At 39.1% G+C, this 21,873-nt stretch overlaps 1 protein-coding gene across 3 annotated transcripts in view; it reads left to right on the top strand.

Annotated features, from left to right (window-relative positions):
• Positions 1 to 7,873: 7,873 nt before the first annotated feature.
• Positions 7,874 to 21,873, top strand: part of LOC126416632 (lipase 3-like) — a 156,243-nt gene continuing 142,243 nt past the window's right edge. For 2 of the 3 annotated variants that reach the window (XM_050084394.1, XM_050084397.1), the window contains exon 1: positions 7,874 to 8,022. The gene's annotated coding sequence lies outside the window, so the exon portion shown is untranslated. The remainder of the gene's footprint in view (positions 8,023 to 21,873) is intronic. The other variant, XM_050084395.1, reaches the window with a different exon arrangement.

Below are 21,873 nucleotides of genomic sequence, written 5' to 3'. Positions count from 1 at the left end.
GTTGGACCAGCGTTCGTGCTGGACGTGCAGACCGCGTGAGACGACGCTTCATCCAGTCCCAAACATGCTCAATGGGGGACAGATCCGGAGATCTTGCTGGCCAGGGTAGTTGACTTACACCTTCTAGAGCACGTTGGGTGGCACGGGATACATGCGGACGTGCATTGTCCTGTTGGAACAGCAAGTTCCCTTGCCGGTCTAGGAATGGTAGAACGATGGGTTCGATGACGGTTTGGATGTACCGTGCACTATTCAGTGTCCCCTCGACGATCACCAGTGGTGTACGGCCAGTGTAGGAGATCGCTCCCCACACCATGATGCCGGGTGTTGGCCCTGTGTGCCTCGGTCGTATGCAGTCCTGATTGTGGCGCTCACCTGCACGGCGCCAAACACGCATACGACCATCATTGGCACCAAGGCAGAAGGGACTCTCATCGCTGAAGACGACACGTCTCCATTCGTCCCTCCATTCACGCCTGTCGCGACACCACTGGAGGCGGGCTGCACGATGTTGGAGCGTGAGCGGAAGACGGCCTAACGGTGTGCGGGACCGTAGTCCAGCTTCATGGAGACGGTTGCGAATGGTCCTCGCCGATACCCCAGGAGCAACAGTGTCCCTAATTTGCTGGGAAGTGGCGGTGCGGTCCCCTACGGCACTGCGTAGGATCCTACGGTCTTGGCGTGCATCCGTGCGTCGCTGCGGTCCGGTCCCAGGTCGACGGGCACGTGCACCTTCCGCCGACCACTGGCGACAACATCGATGTACTGTGGAGACCTCACGCCCCACGTGTTGAGCAATTCGGCGGTACGTCCACCCGGCCTCCCGCATGCCCACTATACGCCCTCGCTCAAAGTCCGTCAACTGCACATACGGTTCACGTCCACGCTGTCGCGGCATGCTACCAGTGTTAAAGACTGCGGTGGAGCTCCGTATGCCACGGCAAACTGGCTGACACTGACGGCGGCGGTGCACAAATGCTGCGCAGCTAGCGCCATTCGACGGCCAACACCGCGGTTCCTGGTGTGTCCGCTGTGCCGTGCGTGTGATCATTGCTTGTACAGCCCTCTCGCAGTGTCCGGAGCAAGTATGGTGGGTCTGACATACCGGTGTCAATGTGTTCTTTTTTCCATTTCCAGGAGTGTACATAACTTGGGGTTCAGTTTGATCGTTTTAAATGCGTTCTTAAAGTACCTTTCATGAGACTAACAATTGTGGCTGTGGTTCTGTCACATCCAAATCGTCTATGAAACGAAATATTTAGGGAGTTGTTAAAACTCCGCCACTGCCGGTCCCAAGCCCGGGGCCTCATCTCGCAAGTGATGAGGAAGGAAGGAGGAGGGGGAGGAGTAACACCTCGCAAAAAAAAAAAAAAAAAAAAAAAAAAAAAAAAAAAAAAAAAACTGGGTCCATCTGGCTCCGGATGGTAGCACCCTGTGAGGGCCCCTGCATAGGGTTACATGCGAAGCCCCAAAATCCAGACACGTCTGCGTGGCAGCCAACGGTACTCTGGTCAGCGTCTGTTGGCTCTGTGAGCTCGGCTGTAAGTTAATCTTCTGGAACTCAAAACTCCAGTCGAAACTATGTGAGATCCTTCGTGATTTCACCACCAATACCTCAACACAAACCAATAATCATGACAGAACAACGGGAAAGAATCCACTACCCTGGGCCCCAGTCAGTAAGACTGGGTAATAGACCTGATCATCGGATTCCAGGGGATCAGGCATGTCATGAAGAGAAGAATCGGAGCCTCTCAAAAACCCTCAAGATTGAGAAAGTATTTTACATGGGAACACTCAACACCAACACACTACTGAGGCCAGGCAAACTGAAACAATTAACAAACGCCATGGATAAATACAACATCAAAGTTATGGCAATACAGGGAACACGATTTGCAGATGAGAACTACTTTGATTCTGAAAATTACAGAATATATAAGGGGAAACCAGCCATAACCATCCCAGGAAGAAATCTCAAACTCTTCGGAACTGGTTTTGTAGCACATAAATCGATACTGGACTCCGTAATAGATTTCACCTCAAAATCAGAAAAAAAAGTCGACGCTCACGATAAGATCTGGAAACAAAGCCTATAAATTAATCAATGGACATGCCCCCACAAACAATTATAACAAGAAGAACCCAGAGATGATAGAGGAATTCTGAGAAGATCTGGAAGAAACTACCAGCAAAATCCCCAAGAATCACATAAAAGTGTTACTAGGAGACTTCAATGCCCAGTTAGGCAAGGAAAGAAAATTCCGAGACACGACAGCGAAACACACGGCCCACATAAGAACAAACAAAAATGGAGAGAACTTGATAAACTTCTGCAGAAATTTTGATCTGAAAATCATGTCAACGCTATTCCAGAAACCACACAGAAAACTTGTAACTTGGAAATCCCCCAATCATGCTCTAGGAGAATTTCAGATAGACCACGTAGCAATATCCACAAAAAACACCAGAGAAATAACGAACGTAAGAACAAGGAAAGGAGTTTTCGAATCTGATCATCACCTTCTCCAAATTAAAGTAAAATTTATACCCAATAGACAAATCAAGAGAACCAACAGACCTTTCAGAACAGATCCAGAGTACCTACAAATAAACAAGAAGGAAATAATAGAAGAAATTACGAAAATCAATAGCAACAACTGGACAGAACTGTCAGAAAAAATAAAAGAACTGATAAAATTGGGGCAGCCACCGAGAAAAAGGAAACACCGATGGTGGAACATGGCATGCGACAGGGCCATAGAAGACAGAATGCAAGCCTGGAAAAAATTTAACACCCATAAAACACAAGAAAAATGGGAGGACTTCAACAGGATACAGAAAAACACTTCAAAAATAATCCGAAGAGAAAAAAGAGATTACGAAAATAGCAGGTTGAAGGAGATAGAAGAAGACTTCACCAGAAACAACACACGAAATTATTACAGAGTATTCCGAGAAAATATGACAGGATATCAGCCACCAAGCTTATGCTTCAAAAGACAAGATGGAACACTGGAAACAAATCCGAAGAAAAACTGTGAAATATTAGCCAGATACTTTGACACGTTACTTAACTGTGATAAACCAAAACAGAGATTACAGTTTACACAACCAGAACCCAACCGGGACTCCGAACCCCCAACATATGAAGAAATCGTGAAAATAATAAAATCATTGAAAAATAACAGAGCATCAGGTAAAGATTGACTGATTGCAGAAACCTGGAAATTAGACCATGAAAACATTACACCCAAAATTCATAGTATAATCAAAAACATCTGGGAAACATAAAAGATACCAGAAGAATGGAAGACAGCCCTAATACACTCCCTCCACAAGAAAGGAGAGAAAACAGACCCTAATAACTATAGAGGAATTTCGTTACTGCCGGTGGCATACAAAATTCTATCAAAAGCTCTGTTAAATCGCCTAGAACCTCAGATAAATCCACAGATCGGAGAATACCAAGGAGGGTTCAGGAAGGGAAAATCATGCAGTGAACAGATCTGGTGTCTGAGAACATTATTAACAACGAGAAAGTCCAGAAACACCACAGTAACATTTGTTGATTTCAAGAAGGCTTACGATTCCATAGACAGAGAAACACTTTTTAATACACTAGAAGAAATGAAGGTAGACAATAAGACCAGAAAACGAATTCAGGAAACATTAACAAATACAAAGTCAAAAGTGAAGTTCATGGGCGAGATCTCAGAATCTTTCGAAATCAAGACAGGAGTGAGACAGGGAGATGGCCTGTCACCCATTTTATTTAACGCTGTTTTAGAGAAAATAATCAGGACGTGGGACAAAGGAGTCAATGGGGTAAAGATGGGGAGAGATAAAAATAGAACCGTCAACATAAAATGTCTGGCCTTTGCCGACGATATAGCCATCATTACAAATGACAGGAAAGAAGCCAGAGAAGCCCTAGAGATATTGCATGAAATCGCAGCCAGAACAGGACTACAAATATCATATGAAAAAAACCAGTACGTGGACACAAAATCTACAGACAGAAGCCCATTGATAACAAAGTACGGAAAGGTAACACAAGTAGAAAGTTTCAAATACCTGGGAGAGATTATACAGAAAACAGGACTGAATTCAACAGCCAATGAAGAAAGGGTTACAAAACTACAAAAAACATACAGACTTACATGGAACCATAACAATAAAAGAAATATTTCCGTCAATGCCAAATTAAGACATTACAAAACAGAAGTCTTACCTGAGGCCTTGTATGCCTCAGAAACAACAGTAATCAGAGGAAGAACTAAAATCAAGGAAATGGAAAAGCAAGACAGGAAAATCCTGAGAAAGATCTATGAGCCAGTTTAGAGACAGAGAATCTGGATAAAGAGACCAACAAAGGAATTGTACAAACAGGCAGAGACAATTACAGACAATATCAGAAAAAGAAGGGCAAAATTATATGGGCACATTCATAGGATGAATGAAAATAGGCTGACCAAGAAGATCTTTAACATAGTGGTGATGAATAAGGTGAAAACTAACTGGGTAAAGGAAACCATGGAAGACCTCAAAAATCCAAACATCTCCACAGAAGAAATATCAAACAGAGGAAAATACAGAGAAAAAATCAACAAACAGAAATTCGAAGAAACACCTAAAGAGAAGAAATCAGGAAAGAAGTGGACAGAAGAGAGGAAGAAGAAACACAGTGAATTTATGAGAGGTTTTTGGGAATAGAAAAGAAAGAGACAGAAAAAAGTGCCATGAATTTGAAATGTACCAATTTATGTACCATATTGTCATTGTGAATATTGATTGTGTTTTAACACTCTCCTTAATGGGGAATTAACGATAATAATAATAGGAGTTGTTAACTGTGGTAGAGTGTGTGTAGTGTTCCTTTTAATTAAAGTAACTTGTGAACGTAAATATTATCCAAAATGATTTGTGCAGTGGACAAATCCCAAGGAATCAAAAAACTTTAAGTAAAGCCTTCAAGTCTGTATTACGATTTTATGATGAAATTATTCCAGATGCCTCGTCACATTCAGCGCTTACGTATTTCTACCATTTTTCTGTCTTGTTGCAGAACTCCACTTCCCCCCTCCCCTCCACCCCCACAATACAATCAAATATTACTAAGAACAGCTCTATCTGATGATTAGACGCCAGGTGCCTTGAATCCAGTGATGGGGTAGCAGAAATTCTACCGTCACGGAGGTGACGGCTGTACCTGGAAATCTTCAACTATGAAACAATTTTTCTAGAGTTTTTGTTACAAGATTGTGAAATTGTGATATTTTAAAAAGTTATTTCTTTTGTAAAAGTTATTGCTTGTATAAAACTATTTTTGTAATGTGATCAACTGCAAACTCAAAATACAGATTGATACAGTGGAAGCTAGATGTATAACAATGTTCATTTTTCATCTGTGCAGTGTGTATTTTTGCAAATGACGTCAGCTTTCGCGAGAACATGTATCTCGTAACGTTCCAAGCATGAGAGTGATCTGAGTAAGAGTAAGAACACGTAATTACGTCCAGGGCTAATTCCAGTAAACAAAAGGAAAGAGATCACGCATTCTTCGAAATGTATAGAAAATGGATAATTCAATGAATTAAACCTGAACGTTAAAGCCCGTGTGATGAGTACAAAATTATTAAAGGATTCTTGACCATAGTAGAAAATGTGCAACACCTGAAGACAATGAACCACCGAAGAATACAAAAATCACCCGATCAGTAAAAATTTCGGTTGCACTGCTTCTTCTCAAATTATTTTTACCGTGTGCGGCACACCCGTTACTTGGTATAAATTGCACTCAGCTGAAAATTTTACTGGATAGGTGAGAACGTAGTAACCTTAAAGGCATTACATTGCGAATTCAGCGCATCAGGAAGGCCTGCAGTGATATCAGCTTATCTAATCGCATTTTCATTAATTTCACCCTCATCATTGATTCATTTCATTTCAGTGCATTTAATTCGTATCACAGGCTAATGGAATGCAGTCAAACTGAATCAGGAGATAATGAGAGAATTAAATTAGAAAATGAGATAATTAAGAGTTATTGTTGAGTTTTGCTATTCGGGTAGCAAAACAAATGACCGAAATAGAGAGGATATGAAATGCAGACTGGCAATGGCAAGAAAAGTATTTATGAAGAAGAAAAATTTAATAACATTGAAAATAAATTTAAGGATCAGGAAATTTTGTGAAAGCATTTATCTAGAATGTAGGTTTTCTTGAGATTTTGTTATATAAAAGAAAGCTGCAGATGGGATTGGTAGCTCGGATAATCAATGAGGTTTTCTTGAGATGTGGTGCTATAAAAGAAAGCTGCAGATGGGATTGGTAGCTCGGATAATCAATGAGGTGGTAAAATAAAATTGTAGAGTAGCCACAGTTAGCATACTACTTTCCTTTATTACCAGTTTCACTCGCCAGTCACAGGAATTTTCATAAATTTAGCAGCCAACATCCACAAGTTAAATGCATGTGGCAGTATACAGGGCAGAAGTGCGGCTGCTAGCTATCAAAATTTTGAAGATGCTCGTGTCTTGAAATATTACTTTTAAAGTCAACTGAAATTTGTACCGTTTTAGAAGGAACCCCTGTTTCAGTGGTATATCCATGAAATCTCCAACTTAATGGGGAAAACATACATCTATAACATTTTATGGAGGCAAGTTAATATTTATTCTGTGTAAATCTTGTAAAGAAAAATATTATCGCGGGGGAAAAAAGAAGAAGAATCGCTCTTCTGCTGTTTAGAGCTGGTTAGCTGACTGCCTTTTCAGATGTTTTCTGCGCAACATGTAAGTTTAACTCTGTATGCTAAATTAATTGAATGATTACAGTTAACGTCTGACATCGTGTTAATTACTTCAATTCTGTGACCTATCTGAATTCTTCTGAGGCAAATAATATTCATTGTGTTAAAGTTTTATTTCAGGTGACGAATCGTTGGACGGCGAACGACAGAATACTAATCGCATTCTCCCCTTACTTATTTCTTTAAATTAAATTAAAGTGGCCTGAGATATTTTGTGCCGACCAGTGTCCACTAGTCACATAATATATTTTTCGTGAGAATTGTAGTAAGTCGATCGCTGCCCCGCCATCCAACAAGCAGGTTAAGCAATTTGCTCACTCGTCTGATGAAAAGCCATAAGAAGAGGGAGCCTTTGAGGTAAAAATTATTAAATGTATGTTACGTACCTCTTTCGTACTGCATCATAAGGTGTACTAAGTAATACTCTGACCTCGATTTTCAATTAGTCGGTCTTTCATGCATTACGTACCAAAGGTAGAAATTATAAGAGTAACGCCTCAATATGACGATCGAAACCGGTAATGAAGAAAAGTTGTAGGCGACTTGTAGCTGCTCCGCAATCCCTTGTAGGCGATACCTGAGATCGCTAGCTAGGAGCTACTGAAACGAATTGGGACGAAAAAAGAAATATATTGCACAAGTTGACTAAAAGAAGGGATCGGTGAATAGGACACATCCTGACGCGTCAAAGCATAGTCAGTTTGGTAATTGAAGAAAGTGGGGGCGGGGGGGGGGGGGGGGGAAATTGTAGGGGGAGACAAAGGCTCGCAGATGAAAGTAAGTTGCAGTAGTTATGCAAAGACGAAGAGTCTTGTACAAGATAGATCAGCATGGTGAGTGCCCAACGCCCTCGTACTGAAGACCACAAGAACAACAGATGAAAATATTAGGCAGTACAGTAAGTACTGTACAAAAAGCGTACGCGTATAACTGAGACATCATTCCGATTAGAGAGGTAGAATAAAGGAAGAGCGGGAAGAGCCGCTCACAGGAACGTGTTACCACTGGAGCAGCGCAGAGGCCGCGGGTTTAAACGCTCCGAGCGACCGCCAATGGAAAGAGACTCTCCCAGGGACGAACGGATCGCTGCTACATCGCTGCCGCAGTCAGGCGGAGGTAGCCCATTCAGGCGTCCAGTCGTAGACGGCGACCGCTCTCCGTAAGTGTTCCAAGACGGCCTGAGTCACAACATCACAGCAGAGACGTGAGTACGTGCTTTTCTGCATCGCCACTGTGTTCCATGCCATCGACACTGTCTCTGTTATCATTCCGTTTTTGCTTGAGATGCCGTCTTTAATAAGCTTGCAATAACTTTTAAATGTAGAAGTGTTTAAATTTCAAATCGTTTTTACCTAATGAAATGTAACGCCGTATTGTTTTTGTTTTACTAGACGTCGATTATAAATACAAAAACTACTTTCGTTTCTGTGAAGTACAGTGGAACCTCGATCCATTAAATTTCGGGCGTGCAGACACAAAATTTCTTTTTCTTCTCCCAATATTTCGGCCAAATACCTTTCGGCCAAATACCTTTCGGCCACTTTCAAAGAAAGCTGAGAGCCTGAAGATAGACTTGCAACAGAAACGCTGATCGGCGAAACAAAAGCATCATTCTTCTGACTGGTATGAAGTGACCCGCCACGAATTCCCCTCCTGTGTCAACCATTTCATCTCAGAGCAGCAGTTGCTACCTATGTCCCCCATTATTTGTCGGATGTTTTCCACTCTCTGTCTTCCTCTACATGTTCTACCCTCTACGGCTCCCTCTAGTACAGTGGTCATCAAACTGCGGTCCGCGGGCCGCATTCGGCCCAGATCACGTTTTCGTGCGGCCCGCGACCCTCCTCGGCTTCGCACGGGTAACATTAATTATCTACTTGTCTGGCGTAGCGGTGTTTTGTTTACGGAAACTGCGCAGAATTGTGATTAAAGTCGGGGAAGTAATTTGGTAATTGAAAACTATCCACTACTTTCATTTTACCCGCCTCTTGCCTGTGTTCCGCAGCGCTAAAGGCGTGAGCGGCCTGCTAGCCAACAATGTGAGCCGTGCATCAAAAGCGCCGCGTGCCCACGGCCGCTCGTTTATCGGCGGCGGCACGCCTCATTGTTATCTTTGGCGTGTCAGTGTGTCAGTCGTGAACTAAGTTTCGGTGCCCCTGAGCGTTCGTCACCTATTGAGTGTATTTGTGCTCATACTTGGGATACAATTATTAATGGAATAGATAATGTCTGATGTACCCTCAAGAACGGTGCCTAAGAGGAAAATATGTGAAGAGAAAAGAAGTTTCCAAGAAATATGGGAAGAAGGGTTTTGCTTTATAAGTGGACACAAAGAAGGTACTGCTACTTGCTTAATACGCCGGGATACGATTGTGGGACTGAAGAGATACAATTTATTTTGCCACTACACAAGTAAGCACAATTCATTTATAGTAGCTTTTCCTTTGAGTTCAAATGAAAGAAAGGAAAAAATTGCTCATCTAAAATCTACCATTCGTCGTCAACAAAACGTTATGTTAGCAGCAGTTGGGCAAAGTGAGGCTGTCACAAGAGCATCATACCAAGTACGTAATATTCTGGCAAAAAATATGAAAGCTTTCATTGATTCTGAATTAGTGAAACAATGTATGATCACTGTTTCTGAAACTTTGTTTCAAAATTGCTCCAGCAGGAAACAAATATCAGCTGAAATAAATAAAGTCACACTTTCAGAATCAACCTGTCGACGTCGTATAGAAGATTTTTCAAACTATATGTTTTAGGCAGTAATTAATAAAGTCAAACTATGCAAATACTTCAGTCTTGCATGTGATTCCAGTACAGATTTAGGTTCGATGGCTCAGTTTTCATTATTTGTGCGTTACCGCTCAAATGATGGGTTATAGAGGAAGATTTTTTAGCAATTATAACCATGGAAGGTCACACAAAAGGATGTGATTTTTTGGATGCAATTAAAGAATTTGTAAAAAAAATGACTTATCTATGACCAAATTAATATCAGTATGTTCAGATGGTTGTCTATCAATGACAGGCGTCAACAGTGGTTTGATAGCACTGATTAAGAAGGAATGGAATTTGCCAAATTTACTCTCCATTCACTGCTTACTGCATCAAGAAAGTTTGGCATGTCAAATTTCAAATACCAAATTGAAGAATGTTATGCAAACAGTTATAAGCGTTATAAATTTCATTCGTCCCTGTGAGCTTAATCACCGAAAATTTAAAGAACTTCTGCAGGAATTGCAAGCTTGTTACAGTGATATTCTCCTACATACTGCTGTCAGATGGCTAAGCAAAGGGAAGTGCTGGAACAGTTTGTCAATTTGAAGTTATTTCATTCTTACAACAAAGTGGCAAAAATTATCCTGAACTTGATGATGATGAATGGTGGATACTTACAGCTTTTTTGGCCGATATTACACAAAAATTCAACACACTTAACTTGGAATTACAAGGACCAAACAAGATAATTGGGCAAATGACTACAAAATATTTGCATTTGAAGCCAAATTGCAATTATATATAAATGAACTCAAAGTTAAAGATGTCTAATTTGCCAATTGTTGCTATGCTCCGATCAGGCTTAACTATCAACGAAACTATTTACCAAAACATGAAAGAATATTTGGAAGCCTATTTGGAAGAAATAAAAAACAGATTTGTAGATGTTAGAATTATTCAAAGCTGTTTCATTCTCATAGAGAGCCCTTAGCATGTTGGACACGATGATCTCAAATTATTCTGCCAATTTGTATTTCCTAAAAGTAATTTGTAAAATGAAATAATTGAACTTATGCATGACACACAGCTTAAAGCTCTGTTTGTAGAACATCGTGAAGCAGAACAGTACACTGAATTTTGGAAATGTGGGCCTAACAATTATAAAACTTTATGAGACTATGCACAATTCATTTTAACATTATTTCCTTCAAATTACTTTTGTGAAGCATCATTTTCAAAAATGGAGTAACTGAAAAATAAATATCATAATTGATTGTCCAATCATTTAGAAGACTCAATGAGCGTTGTATGCAGCCCAAACGACACAGATATAGACGACATAGCTAAAAATGTTCAAAATCACAAGTCACGTTAATGAAAAATTTGATATTTGTATTTGCGTTTGTTTTGCAATTATAATGAATAAAAACCAGATTCAATAAGAGACTTGTAGCTTTCTTATATAGACTGTTGCATATGCAGTGCACCTGTCCTTTTCTTATTTTTTAAATTTCTTATTTATTTCTACATTTTTGAAAGTTTGAGATTAATGCAATTACAATAAAGTTTTTGATGCCATTTGAATAATGTAATATAATATTTTAATAATACACCTATCTCATCTTGCATGAAAGTATTTTAAAATAAATATCAGGAACAAGATACACTGATCCCAGATTTGTTTTTGTCAGAGGCTGAAAATTACTAATGATTCCTTCATATGCTCCTGCCTAGCTACATGAATATTGTAATATTATGCAAGTCATGTGAATTTTATTTTCATAGAGATAATTAAATTGGAATGAATTAGTCAGATGCACTGTATGCTTTTTTTCTAGTTTATTGAAATTTGATTGGCTGTATATTATGCAGTTTTCAACATATGTAAACATGGTGACAGTCATTCTGTGAAAGTCTGTGAATGGCACATGTCATCTTTGGCTCATGCTACCACAACGATTATTCCAGTTGGTCTCAATATTCGAGTCCTGTGAAGACTGTCTGATTGTTGACAACATGACCCAATTACTCAAATGTCTCCTACGAATATATCCCTCACAATATAATAGTTGTCAAACCGACAGATGGGTATTTAAAAACCTTTTTTCCTGTATTGTAGAATTTCAGTGTCATAAGCATGGCTTCTTGTTGTCAGCAACTGCACAGCAATGTTATTTAGCGAAAGAGTCACCTACATCGAACAGTTGCGAGTGGTTTGTTTCCGAAAGTACTATTTCGTTTTAACAGGTGCTAATGTTTACAGTTTCTGAATAACGATAAATGATATATATCCAAATCCGGTAAAGAGTAAATGGTTTGCAGCTGTCGGCTGTACCTGTCTCCTTCGTCAAATGAAAGATATACTGGGAGAATTGTAAGTAGGATCGCGTAAAGTTGTTCTGCGACCTTCACAGGTGCCACTTGATACAGGGGCAGATGGATTTGTCGTTGCGGTGGGAGGGGACGTATTAATGGAAATGTTTTCTTGTTTGCTTCTCAGTACTGACAACTGGGTGCGTGTGCCTCGTACCAGTTATCTGATATTGTATCGATCTTGAATGAAAGTGCGCATTACAGAGACAATCATATGTGGTACATATTTGTTAAAGGAAATAATTAGTCATTAGCTGTGTGTGTGTGTGTGTGTGTGTGTGTGTGTGTGTGTGTGTGTGTGTGTGTATTTACCCTCAACTTCTCCTCTTAAATCCTCGGATCGATTTCAACCACACTGATACACATATTATTTTCAATCTGTAAAGAAATATTGTGGGGTAAGCAAAGGCAACGTCTTTTTGGGGCAGGGAATGGTAATATGGAGGGAGAAGGACATGGAGACATACAGGGAGAGTGCGAAATGGACAGATAAAGGGGTGAAGAGATGGTGAGTGAGGGAAAGTCGATATGGACGACAGGGAGTGAGGGAAGGAAGAGACAGAATAACACAAGATTGGAATAAATACATATATAGCCAGTGCCAGGTACCTCATCTAATATGAAATAAAATTAAGGCTGTTGTAGTTCAGTCAAGTGAGTTGAAGAAAAATGACTTTCAAAACATGTAGAAAACAGTTGTGATCGTGTCTCATGTTACATAATACATTTAAGTGTAAGTCCATTTGCAGTTATTAACCATCTGTTCACAAAAACAACGCAGCAACATTACGCCGGGCATTTCCAGTGTTACAATTTACGTGTTATTGAGGGTGGCAACAATCTGAAACAGAGAACATTCTACGCGTAGTGGTCCGAATGGTATCGTCTTTAACGATAAGTGCTAGAGAGTCAGTGGTAAACCTCTCGCTTCTTTACTATAGCTAGTGTATTGGAGGTTCATAACACACCATTTACGTGGTTTGGCAGTTAATAAAAAGACCTGGAAATCTGCGGCCCGAGGTGCCACATCATATTGCTAGTTTTCTCCCTTGAGCAAAAAAGTTTGACGACCACTGCTCTAGTACTATAGAAGTTATCACCTGGTCTCTTAACAGCCCCATCAGCCTGCCCCTTCTTCTTGGCAGTGTTTTCCAGATATTCCTTTCCTCGCCGATTCTGCGGGGAATCTCCTAGTTTCCTGCCTTGTAAGCCCACCTAATTTTCATCATTCGTCAGTAGCATCACTCAAATTCTTTGATTCTCTTCTGTTCCGGTTTTCCGATAATGCATGTTTCACTACCATACCATGTTGTTCTCCAAACGTACATCCTCAGAAATTTACTCCTCAAATTGAGGCCTATGTTTGCTAATAGCAAATGTGCCAGTGTGCTTGCTCCGTCCAACATACGTAATTTTGTTGTCCAGGTAGCAGAATTCCTTAATTTCGTCTACTTGGTGATCCCAGTTTCTGATGTTAAGATTCTGGCTGTATTCGTTTCTACTGTTTCTCATTACTTACGTCTCTCTGCGTTTCACTCTCAGTCCATATTCTGTGCTCACTAGACTTTTCATTCCATTAAACATATCCTGTGATTGTTCTTCACTTTCACTCAGGATAGCAATACCATCAGCGAATCTTCTCATTGATATTCTTTTACCTTGAATTTTAATTCCACTCTTGAACCTTCTTTTATTTTCGTCACTGTTTCTTCTATGTATAGATTGAACAGTAGAGGCACAAGACTATATCCCTGTCTTACACCCTTTTGAATCCGATCACTTTGTTCATGATCTTCCAGTCTTATTGTTCACTCTTGGTTCTTTTGCATATTGTATATTTTTAACGACGTCACGAAACCGACGTTAGCCTTATTAGGTGCCCCAAACATTAGCTTACGGTGGAATTTTTTTAAACAAAATTGCCAGCTTGCGTCATTTGTGGCTGTACTAATAATTGTAATTATTGTCTAAAGTTTAAAGGAATCACATTTAATCCTTAAGTGGACTTGTTCAAGCGACATTTTCCTTTACAAATATGAATTTTGGATGCGGTGTTTACTTTCACTGCGGTGGTCTTGTTTCCGTCATTTCACGTTAGATTTTTTATCAGTCCAACTCGAAAATCTCACTGGATGAATGTTGTGAAAAAGAAAGGTAGGAAACCGACCGAACGTAGCAAAATATGTTCTCAGCATTTTCGGGAGGGAACATAAATCGAACACCAGTTTCCTCAGACCGTATTAAGGAAAATGTTGGATTTCTAAGGCATCCATCTAGTCTCGCATAGTTCTCTCCTTCGTTAGGCGAAATATGTAACAAAATAAAAGTTATATAATGAGGCGAAATGTGTCATATTACTGTATGTAATATGGATTTAAGACCAGACGTTTGAAAACGGCTATGTGATGCTGTGTTATTGACGAAAGAACTTTAACGTTTTTTTAATTTGAAAACAACTGTTGTGTGCACATGACAGAAATTAAGAGCGAGAAGCAGTCATAAAGGATAGTCTGCTAATGGTTTAGGGCATCTAACGTGGAGGCGCTTGCTTCAAAGCAACGTACAGACTGTAGCGCCAGGTGCCGTTATTACACCTCCACGAAAAGAAGTATGCACAAACTGTATCTGTGGCTTCGGAATTTGCAAGAGCCCACATGTATGAGAATTATAGCACAATCAGCTTAAGAGTTCATGCACCCAAGTTTACTGACAAGAATATATACAGAAGAATGGAAAAGAAATTTGTGGATATGATAGGTGGCGATCAGTTTGGCTTTGGAAAAAGTAAAGGCATCAGAGAGACAGCTCTGAAGTTGCAGTTGACAATGGATGAAAGACTAAAGAACAATCGAGACACGCTCACAGGATTTGTTGACCTGGAAAAAGCGTTCGACAGTGTAAAATGGTGCAAGATCTTCGAAATTCTGAGGGAAATAGGGGTAACGTGTACGGATAGACGGCTAATATACAACACGTAGAATGGGGAATAATAAGAGTGGAAAACCAAAAACGAAGTGCTCGGAATAAGAAGTATGTAAGACAGGGATGTAGTCTTTCGCCCCTACTGTTCGATCTGTACAGTGTAGAAGCAATGATGAAAATAAAAGAAAGGTTAAAGAGTGGAATCAAAACTGTAGGTGAAAGGATATCAATGATAAGATTCGTTGATGAAATTGCTATCATCCGTGGAAGTGAAGAAGAATCACAGGATCTGTTAAATAGAATGAACAGTACAATGAGTACAGAATATGCATTGAGGGCAAATAGAAGAAAGGTGAAAGTAATGAGAAGGAGCAGAAATGAGAACAGCGTAAAACTTAACATCAGGATTGGTAATCACGAAGTAGATGAAGTTAAGAAGTTCTGCTACCTAGGCAACAAAATTACTCATGAAGGACAGAGAAACGAGGACGTAAAAAGCAGACTAGTACCAGCAGAAAGGTCATTCCCCACCAAAATAATTCTACTAGTATCAAACATAGACCTTAATTTGATCAATAAATTATTGAGAACGTTTAATTTGAGCACAGCATTGTATGATAGTGAAACGTGAACTGTTGGGAAACAGGAAGAGAATAGAAATTTTTGAGATATAGTCTACAGAAGAATGTTGAAAATTAGGTGGACTGTTAAGACATCAGGAAATTTCTTCCATGCTACTAGAGGGAGCTGTAGAGTTATAAACAGTAGAGGAAGACAGAGATTGGAATACATCCAGCAAGTAACTGAGGACGTAGGTTGCAAGTGTAACTCTGAGATGAAGAGTTTGGCACAGGAGGGAATTCGTGGAGGGCGCATCAAAATCAAACCAGTCAGAGGAGTGATGACTAAAAAAAATGTAGACGCTACTTAAGAATATTATACTTCGTTATAAAGTTAGGAGTGCTTCACTTCACCACTTTTTTATAATTTTTTTTAGTGTCTGCATTTTGTGTGAATTGTATGGATCCTCATGATTACTTTGTGAAAAACATTACATGACGGAGGAAAACCCTTATCATTTCTGAGATTAGATCATCAAAACACACTAGTCTCACCTAAAAGTATTACAAAAATTGTGTAGCATAAATTCATAGTTCAGTGTTGTGTTCGCAAGGGAAACTGTCACAGGAGCGCAGTACCAAAATCTCCTGACGAGAATACGGGAGGCAGTCAAGAAGATGCGTCGCAAAAGTTTTCCGCGGGAATGTTTCTCCTCCACGGCAACAACCTAGCTCAATCTGCACAAGAGACGGTGAAATATGCTGCTTCTTTGGGCTATCAGTTTTTTTCTCCTCCCCCTCCCGTGCCACGTATTCTATGTTCTATTGGCATGTACACAGCGACTACCCTTTCCTCGGTGTGACAGTCTTCTGCAGAATGCTGAGGTAATTTTATAGATGAAACGTTTCCTGTACAGCCAAAATGCGGACTACTGCAACCAAGGTCTCCGCAACGTCATCCGTCGCTCGAAAAAAATGTCGCACACTGAGGGGTGGATATGTAGAGCACTACGGCATCAGCAAGTTTCACGGTTGGAGCATAATTTTCACGACGTGGTAATTAGAACACGATGACTACACCTCGTAATGTTTCGACACGTCAAGCTCCAATGATACCTGGGCTTAGGTCGTCGGCCATTGATTTAATTGTAAATAAAATAAGAGTCTTCGATTCCGTCACAGCAGCTATTAATGTTTCAGCGAAATGGTTGGACAAAGCCGGCCGGCTACGAGCCAAGACGCGCCGCCACGGCTGAATGCGACAGAATGTCGTGGAAGAAACCGTGGAGGCGGGGAACGCCAGTTAACAAGTAGTGGATATTCCGAGTAAAGCTCTCGTCGTAAGCATAGATGAGTGTAGCCGGCACGCCGAAGTCGATAAACTTCCCGAGTGAGTAGCTGTTTGTTAACTTTATTTTTTTTTTCGCTTTAGAAGTGCTTCGGGCTCAGTGAACGGACTTTCAGACCACCTTGGTTGTCGCTTTCGTAAATGTAGTGTTACTCTGGTCGCTCAGTTGTCGATCTCGGTATTTCCATGCACTGTCGTCTCTCTGGTGCCACAGTTATAACGTAATCGCGAGTCAGTTGGTTGTCATTGGTATTCCTGTTTTTTGGTCAGAAGTTAGTGTGTAAACATAAATAAATTTTATAACGGGTTTACTTTGCAAAATAAAAAAAAGTGTTCGGAAATAATCCAGGAAATTAAGAAGCACTTATTGAGCGATTTGAGAGAAAATTTTTGTTCAAACTTTCGTAGCCAAATGAAGAGTGAGGAACGGACAAACGGGGTATCAAAGTGACTAGCGTAAGATCCCGTTTCCCAAAAAATATATAATTTACTTGAAAGTAATCAAGGTAGTTGAGAGAAACTTAATTACTGATATGAGGTAAAATTGAGCTATTGATTCTTGTCTGAATTTTCATAGACAGACGAAGAGTGGGAATGAAGACTAGTTTAAAAAAAAAAAAAAAAAAAAAAAAAAAAAGACTTGATTAGTTAAAATAAATCTGGGTAATTAAGAAAAATTTAACTAACGGTTTGACGAACAGTTCAAATATTTCGCGAACACCTGCTGGCACCTACTTAATTAAAGTGGCAAAAAGTTTATCTCTTCCAAACCTAGCCATTATTTTCCACATAAAAACTTGCACTGGTGTTACCTGTAACTGTTAAAAACATCTCCTTTGAATCAAGTGCTAAATTTAGGACGTTTCGGAAACCGAAGATTCTAGGATGGAAAATAAAGTATCCTAAAGTTCAACTCTTGAAGACCTAGCTGTTTCACACATAAAACGGTTGCACTGGTATGATATTTAACTTTCAAAATATCATCCTTCGAACCAAGTACTAAATACAAGACAGTTAGAGAACAAAACGCGAAAGACAAGCAAATTAAGTGTTAAGAAGTTCATATCTTCTAGGTGTAGCCATTCTACCTTCAGAAAGTTGTATTATTGTGATATTTTATTTTTGAAATAGCTTCCTACGAATCAGGTACCACATTTAGGACATTTAGAGAACAGCTTTCTGAAAAAAAACCTTGAAAATAAAAAATATTTGAAAAACAAACGGGCAAATGTTTTTTCAAATTATTTGTCTACCAGACGTAAGAAATAAAACAAATTTGAGAAACGTCTGACGCAGGTCTGAATGAGTCCCGTAATCATCTACATCAAGTGAGGCGCCGGTTGAGAATGTACATTCTCTTTCCTGATATTTGAAGGATTCCCTATTGCAAAATCTTTGAGACTGAATAACTGTTGGAACCTTTTTTACATCTTCGGGCACAAATATTTCAAGGCCACATAATAACAGACTGCCGATCTGCATAGTCCGCCAGTCTTTACTCTTTAAAATTCTAGGATTCTATGTTCAAGGATTAACTTCAAATTCTCAGCCGGTAGGTGATTTGCTGCACATGATTTCGAAAATCATTCAAAAGTGCGTCAAATGCTTGTCTAAGCTTTTTTATTCTTGCTATTAGACAAGTCATTTCACGAAACATTTCCCCGCTTTCTTTAGCTTTTTTTTCTAGACGGCACATAGTATGATCCTTAATTAGTTCTTGAATAGACTTTATTCTTAGGTCAACTCAATATTTTCAAAATTAAAAAGAGACATCTGTTCTGTAAGATCTGAAGCATTATGACGTAACTGTGGAAGAAACTTGCCTCCTTCTGCATAAGCCTCTTATCTTCTTCTCGGTAGCTGATCTGGCTCCAGAACAGTATGAAAGATGTTTGCTGCGCTAATAGTCAACAATCAATATTGTGGCCGACACCACAGGTAGATCTAAAACAGTTTCATTACACTCTTGGTGTAAAGTATTCGCTGATGTGGCCAGATTTGCATGTCACATATAGCTCGAATTAAAGGAAAGCAGTTGCTAATTACAACACTGGTTCTTAGGTTGTTAAATTGTCCTAGTGCAGTAACCACACAAGTCCAATGATTTAAAAAAAAAAAAAAGTATTTCCTACCGCTCACTGAATATGTAAGGACCCACTGTACTAACCTTTTGGCTTAACAATATTTCATTATTAACAAAGTTTTCCAGTTAACTAATTAGACTACTGCAGCTATATTAGCTAGTAGTAGGTACGGAGTAATGAAATTCAATGGAACTAAGCTTATTTATGAATATGAAATTACTATGCACTCACTGTGTACTAGGTACACTGTCGTATTGTCATTATCGTAGTGTAGGAAAAGATTTGGAAAACCTTTGGAGGCTGAAAAACGTAGCAGATGAGATTTGACATTCAACCTGCTTTGTCTCGTCACCTCCACTATTGGATTGACTTGAGACTTACTGAAGATAGCTCACTATGAAATCCAGTGGTTCATAAACCAATAGTTAAAGATAATCAAGTTACGTATTCAAAAGATATTACCAATAATTTTCTTAATAAATTACAGCCAAACACAAAATTCCTAACGACTCTGGCCAGCCACATAGCACTTATAATATAAAGAAATATATAAGCACAAAAATTTAAACATACCTTACAATACAAAATGTTGTGGTGAATTCACTGACTTATTTACAAATTAATGGATTATTTTCATAAATGAAGTCAAAGTTCTCCCCATTGTCTTTATAAGAAGTATAGAAAAAAATTACATCCGTAATGAGGACCTCATCACTGGTGTATTTCTGTACGTATGTCTCTCACTTAAACCTTCCGCAGCTACAATTTCCACTGAAGCACTAACAGTCTCCACTGGCTGTACCAGAGTCCACCACAGCTTACAGATCCAACTGGCTCTACTAGAGTCCATCCCCATCCTACTCTCTGCAGGTAGGACCTCATCGTCAACAGACATTGAAAATAGGACACTAACATTAATTACATTTACACATGTAAGAAAAAATCATTGAGCTATTTCTTTACACTGTACACTCATATTAGTAAACAGTCACAAATTACTGTAACACGAATTATATACATGGCAATTAGTCCCAAAATTTTCATATTTGTTGTAAAAAATACAAAAATATCTTAAATCAAAAAATTATTCTTGCTCACATTTTCAAATATTTACTTATTACTATTCAAAATTGTCACTTATTTACACGGAATCACTCAAAGGGAATGGAAATTCTTTCCCATTACCCTGTACTTTAAGTTAATTACTCATCTCAGTTTACTGAACTTGAAAGTCAAATTTCCTTAGTCACGTTTGTGAATGTCCGATTAGCATTCCTCAGAATTAGTGTCAAATCCATTTAGTACAGTTATATCTTTAGTCATTATTATAATTGCTGTCCATTCCTTAGCAAAGATCTGTCGCTTTGTTAGCAAAACTTCTTTTTAGTTCTACTCATGTTCGTTACCAGTACAATGCAAAACTACTCTCAGCAAGAAATTTACATTGGTAGCAAAATACTATTATCACTTCACCAGAAAATTCAATAAATTACTTCAGCGTTAGTGTCACACATGCTACATAGTTTATTTACATGTTGCCTAGCACACCAAGACGTTCTAACCTACAATCCCCTGGTTCTGTTTATGGTTCACCTTTATAATCTACACATGTCTGAAAGTTCAAATCATATAATTCCTTGTTAACTGGAAGAATAAAGCCACCAAAATGATTCTACTGCAAAAGCAGGCTCCCTAAGCATTTATTTCCTACTTCTTACATTCATCATTATTCCTCATTACTATTTCATTAATCGTCGATTCATTATCTCGTATTCATCATTTTATTATTACTTCATTCCTTTGTTACCTAATTATGTAACACTTTACTCGATTATTACCTCGCTTCATTAACTAAGGAAGAAAACAACTGCATTGCTTTTTGCCAAAATACTCACTTCATTGACCAGCTGCACACCATCATATTTCTCATCGTTGTGACCTAAAAGACATAGTAAACTCTCTCTCTCATTACTTTTTAAACACTATCACAGACAACGGCTCTTTCAAATATTTTCCTTTTTATTTCACCAAATTTTAAGACATCTACATTATGATTCACTTTGATACAGATTAACTTTCATAGACATTTACTCTGAGGACAAATACGCTATAAATGCTATAAATACACTCTAGATGTTATTCCCTCCTTTGTTACTGTTGCTGGACCAATCCTTTACGTAATATCTGCTTACTGATTATTTCAGATCTTTACTACAAGGCAGCTAACTTTTGGGGAGCAGAACCCAGACTTTTGGGGAACACAACCACGACTTTTGGGGAGCAGGACCCCTGATTTTTGGGGATCAAAACTCCTGATTTTTGGGGAGCAGAACCCCTGTTACTGAAGTTATGTAACACCAAAATATTTGCGGTTGAACCCATACAGACAAAAATACAGAAAGTAGAAGAGCACAAACAAGATGGCGTTAGAGTTGAATGTCCCGGAATTCACATTTCGGAATGTTTTATAGTCTAATAGCTGAATTCAAGTTCCCTAATTCCAAGAAATCTTCTCTCTTTCCTGAATTTGTACACATACGTTTTTCTGCCTGTATATATGGTTTAAATCAAATATATTTTCAAGCCAAAAATTATGTCTGGTTTTCTGCAAGCTAGCTCGTATGCATTTCATGGGCAACTCTTGCTACTTTAAATGGTCCGTGTAACTTCTTGATTCCATCATTTACCCTGCTTGATTTCTCTTTCGTCTTAATGAGGAGCAAGCTACAAATCTTGAATTCAGTCGGCGTAACGTTCTTGTCACGTCTTCTCTTTCTCCTTAATGTTTTTTTCTTCTTCCTCTCTTTCAGCAACCTAGCCTTTTCATCCTGGACAGATTCGGTAATTGCTGAAAATTCCACTTCCTCTACGATAATGTTTGTGGGTCTTTCACCAAACGTAAGCTCGCATGGAGCATACCCAGTAGACTTATTCCATAAGTTATTGATAATATTCACTGCTGAATATAGCCAGCCTGTACCGAATGTTTTTTGCTACAATAGGTCCTACATAGTGCACTGATTTCCTTCATCACCCTGTCACTCGTATTGC

Source organism: Schistocerca serialis, chromosome 8, assembly GCF_023864345.2.
Source record: "Schistocerca serialis cubense isolate TAMUIC-IGC-003099 chromosome 8, iqSchSeri2.2, whole genome shotgun sequence".
Taxonomy (NCBI): domain Eukaryota; kingdom Metazoa; phylum Arthropoda; class Insecta; order Orthoptera; family Acrididae; genus Schistocerca; species Schistocerca serialis.
Note: the sequence above shows the minus strand (reverse complement) of the source record. Positions and strands in the feature narration are given on the sequence as shown.